The following is a 5175-nucleotide window of genomic DNA, read 5'->3' on the forward strand; positions in this document are numbered from 1 at the left end:
GAACCAAGCCTTAAGGGAAGAGCGGGATCATAATAAAGGAAACTGGGGAAAAAGTTTTCTAGACAAGGAAAAAAATGATACAAGAAACTGTGGAGTCAATAGCCATGGTATGGAAACAACCTAAATACCCATCAATGGATTAATTGATAAAGAAGATAATATACATAAAAATATTGTTCATATATGTTTTTATGAATAAATATTATTCATATATATGGTGAAATATTATTTAACCACAAGAAAGAAGGACATCCTACTGTTTTTGACAACATGGGCTTCGAAGACCTTATGTTAAGCCAGAGAAAGACAAATACCATATGATCTTGCTTATATATAGAATCTAAAAAAGTTGAACTTGGGGCACCTGGCTGGCTCAGTAGGCAGAACATCTGGCTCTTGATCTCAGAGTCCTGAGTTCAAACCCCATGTTGGGCATAGAGCTTACTTAAAAAAAAATAAAAAATAAAAGCTAAAAAAAAAATTAATTAAAAAGCAGAACTCATAGAAACAGAGAGTAGAATGGTGATTACCAGGGGCTGGGCATGGGGGGTAGGAAACAAGGAGATGTCAGTCAAAGAGTACAAACTTTCAGTTTCAGATTCATTAGAAAATGAATACTTTCTGAGGATCTAATAGATGGCATGTTGCTTACTGTTAATAATACTGTATTATATACTTGAAAGTTCCTAAGAGAGTAAATCTTAAATGTCCTCACCACAAAAAATAAATAAATAAATAAATAAATGGTAGTTATGCGATGTGATGGACATGATACCTAATTCTATGATGGGAATCATTTTACTATATATAAATGTATCATTCGTTGTATGATAATACACCTTAAATTTACACAGTGTTACATGTCAATTACAGAATTGGAAAAGAAACTGTGGAATGTATGACAGGACCGGCATAGTTCTGCCCAAATGGTGAGTTGGGAGCATGAAAAAAGTGGTGAAGTTGCACTGGAAAAGCAGAGGGCTTTATGAGCAGAATCAGTAAGAGAATTAAATTTCCAAAACTTAACTAATGCACAAAAAATTAGCTCTGCTATTTTTACTATTAAAACACATTATTTGATTTTTTTTTTTAGAAGAATCTATTTTATTTATTTGAGAGAGAGCAGGAGCAGGTGAGAGGGGAGGTCAGGATACAGAAGGAGAGAGAGAAGCAGACTCCCTGTTGAGCAGAGAGTCTTACAACACAGGGTTCAATCCCAGGATGCCGAGACCGATTGTGAGCTGAGTGGAAGACATGAAGGCAAACACTTAACCAACTGAGCCACCCAAGTGAGCCAAAACCCATTACTTTACAATGAAAGGGGAATACATTAATTTGAAAACCAACAGAAATGAATATATTTAAATCACCTTTCAAGTGTGTGTGCATCTACCACAAGCTAAAGGAATTGAGTTGCAACATTTACTGAACAGTCACTATGTACCCGGCATTGTGATAAACACCTTATGTCTACCATCTTATTTACTCATCCTCAGAGCCTTCTGAAGCATCTGTTATGATTTCATTTTGCATATAGAAAATTGAGAACTTGTTTCCAGCAAATACAAAAGAGCCATAAATATAAAAAATAGATACAGCCACCTGAGATCCTGTTTGTTTCCAACAAATGCAAAACTCATAAACGTCAAAAATAGATACAGTACTTCGTGCCAGAATGTGCTTCAGTGGTTAAAATAGAACTTTGAGTTGAAAATATGTTTACATTCACATTTTATTTAAATTTATCTTTTAACTGAAAAGAGAGTCATCTGGGACTAATTTAAGTTCTACAAGACCTAGTGGTCTTGATAAGTCCATTTATCAAGCATGTTTTATGGAATAATTCAGACAAGCATGTTTGGCAAGCGGTAATTATCACATGGAGTACAAAAAACTGATAAAGTCTGGACTACATAGCCTAGACTAGATACAGCACAGGAGAGCCGTTTTCCAGTTCGGCTGTAAACTCTTCTTCTGTGGAGTCAGAGACAGCACAGCTTTGCTATATAAACTACAGGATGGACATCCCAGCTCTGACCTGCGAATGCTTCCGAATAGTTCCAAAGAAAACAAACAGGATTTAACCTTCGTATCATGGGGTTTCTAGAAGCATTTTGCCTTGCATGCAAAGCCAAGTTACTATGTATTTGAGTCGTATGGCTCAATAGTTATTGTCATTTTTTCCCCCTACTTACAAGACACAGTGAAAAACAAAATAGGTTTTAGTTTGGCTCTTAATAAATCTCAAATCATCCAGAAATAAAAAGTTCATCAAAGATCCATAGTTTCTATTGAGAATTTCCTTCCTTTGGTTTTGTTGGTGGTGATGGTTTTGTTTTTGTTTTTGTTTTTTAAATAGAAGACGTCCCCTCCCCACAATAAACCACAAAACAATTTTTACCCTCTTTATATGTGTTGAAAGAGAATTAAATTCCTGAATGGAAATTGTGTTTTCCTTTAATTCCTGACAAACTGTATCCTATACCTGACAGCCACAAGGTAGGAAGGCAGCTGAGTTATTCAAAGAAGCATTCTGTTCCTGGTCTTGCCATTCAATATCACAGGGTGTGATGAAAACTGGAACAAATATGGAAATTGCAGAGGTGCCAGAACATTACATTTAAAAAATGGAATTATTTGAGTCAATCTGGAATGTCTGGTTCTTTTGGTTTAGGCCTCATGGGTAGCATTGTGCTTCAAAAACAACTTGAATTGGCTACCAGAATTCCAGAAGGGTAACATAATCTCGTACCTTTGTGGAGAGATACTTATCTTTGTCTACTGTTAACAGAAAGAGGCTGGATTCTTCCACCTTTTCATGTTTCAAAATGAAAATTGTTCAAATAAGTGTCAAACCTGAATGGAATTTGGAAACAAGAATGGGAGGGTGTAATTTCTCAATTCTTTTCAGTTTGTGCTAGTCTTTTTTTTTTTTAATTTTTTTTTTAAGATTTTATTTATTTATTTGACAGACAGAAATCACAAGTAGGCAGAGAGGCAGGCACAGAGAAAGGGGGAGGCAGGCTCCCCGCCGAGCAGAGAGCCCGATATGGGGCTCGATCCCAGAACCCTGGGATCATGACCTGAGCCGAAGGCAGGGGCTTTAACCCACTGAGCCACCCAGGTGCCCCTGTGCTAGTCTTTATTTGAAATAAATGCCCCCGCATGAATAAAATCTTTTATAGCTACAGAAATATGGGACTTGGGAGAGCCTCATGCTCACCACTTCCCGCTCTGTGATTTGGCAATCAGAGAGAAGTTCTCAGAGTTAGTAATCCTGAATACAAGGCTCAGACCTGAGAGGAGACAGAGACACATAAATGAGACCCAGGAGTGGCAGAGGTTCACCTCCTCTTCTGGAAAATGTAGCCTAGAGCCCAGTGACCTCTGCCCCCTGCCAGTGATGCTACTGTCCCTGCCAAGGCCTTCACAGAGGACTGTGACCACAGGGCAGGTCTCATTTCTCCCCTGTCACCAACACACAAAGTTGTAGGGGTGTTGTCCAACCACAGTAAAGGGTTGGGGAAAACCAGAGGGAATTACAACACATGAAGGAAGGAATTTTAAGCTATGTCATCCAACAAAGGGGAAAAAAATCCCCACCAAGTTAAGGGGACACACCCAAACTGCTAACCTTGTTGACTTCTTGTCGCAGAGTTCAATGAATCCCCAGGCACATTTGGGACTCCGGAGTTTCTTCTTATGGGGTTGGTCTAATTCCATCACTACTCCGTGCAGTTGACATCTCCATGCCTGGTCTATCCCACCTAGAAGAAGACTCCAATGGCTCCAGCAAGACAATCCACGATGCCCTGGGGTTGTCTAAGGTCCAGTTCCTTTGAAAATATTGCCTTCAGTCAGGGTTACAGACTTACCTCTGAATTTTTCTACTCAGAATGCACACGCATTCTCATACACGTGCTTCTCAACCTTTAATGTGCCTGTAAACCACAGAGGGTGGGGATTGAAGCTGCATTTCTTACAAGCTCCCAGGTGAGGCTGCTGGTGTGGTCAGTGGCCCACATTCTGAATAGTGAGGATCTAATCAATATTCATTCCCTATTGGACTGTCTTCAATTATCCCAAAATATCTTTGACAGTTCTTTCTCTTTTTTTAGTCAGGATCCAATCAGGGATCACACACTACATTTGACTGTCCTGTCTCTTTAGAAAGAGGATGTGAGCTTTTAGTTGGCTGCTTACTTGGTTACACAAAGACCCAGTGAAAGTGTTAGCATTTCCCCTGTGAGACCCCCACTCCATTAAATACGTAGACAAAGACCACACTCCTCACAGCCTCTGTGAGGGAGGCACAGAGAAGAGAGTGATGTTTTCAGTTACATCTGAAAGGACCTACCTGGGCCAGTAGTATCATGGCAACCAGGAACCTGGAACTCCTCTCCCTAAGAATATGAAAGCAATGATGAGTCTTACAAAGTGTTGGATTTAACTGAGTATGCAAGAAGAATGGAATTGAATATTTGGCCACAGCTCCAGACCTATTGTAGAAAAACAGTCAGTGCCATCCAGATTGCAAAGGGTGGAGTGACTGGCCAGTGTGCAGGAGTTTTGTTCTGGAAAGCAGAAAACTGCAGTAAGTGGTGGCTTTCTTCTTCTTTAGACTGCCAGTCACAGTGGCTGTGTGCAGACTGGAAGAGAGTTGAAAAAGATGTAAACAAAACAGAAAAGATTAAGAAAGGAGCAAATAAGGCAGCACCTGAAACCCACAATACAAGTGAAGCAGCAACAGAGTTTATCAAACAGAACATGGTGATATCTGGTGGATTTGTGGGAGGCCTTGCGTCTTAAGGATATGAATATTGTGTCATAGTGGAGTTGCCCTTAAGAAGGGAAATGGTGTCAACAAGGTGATTTCTCAACATTACTCACGGCCAGATTCTCCAGGGCAACGAGAAACAGCTAAGTGGACAATACCAAACTCACAACTTAGTGGTTTGCCACTGAAGTTTGGCAAACTAGTATCTGCTATAAAAACAAGCTCTAAGGCATATATACAATGCTATTCCTGAGAAAAACACGGCTTTCATTATTTTTTTTAATTGCATTTTTATTAACATCTAATGTATTATTTGCTTCAGGGGAACAGGTCTGTGATTCATTAGTCTTTCACAAATCACGGCACTCACCATAGCACAAACCCTCCCCAGTGTCCAT

The 5175-nt window shown here is 39.5% G+C and overlaps 1 pseudogene; it reads left to right on the forward strand.

Moving 5' to 3' along the window:
• The first annotated feature begins 3807 nt into the window (after positions 1–3807).
• LOC111156907 lies at positions 3808–4809 on the forward strand (annotated as a pseudogene).
• The last annotated feature ends 366 nt before the right edge of the window (positions 4810–5175 follow it).

Source organism: Enhydra lutris, unplaced genomic scaffold (assembly GCF_002288905.1).
Source record: "Enhydra lutris kenyoni isolate GAN:26980312 unplaced genomic scaffold, ASM228890v2 scaffoldscaffold50, whole genome shotgun sequence".
Classification (NCBI taxonomy): Eukaryota; Metazoa; Chordata; class Mammalia; order Carnivora; family Mustelidae; genus Enhydra; species Enhydra lutris.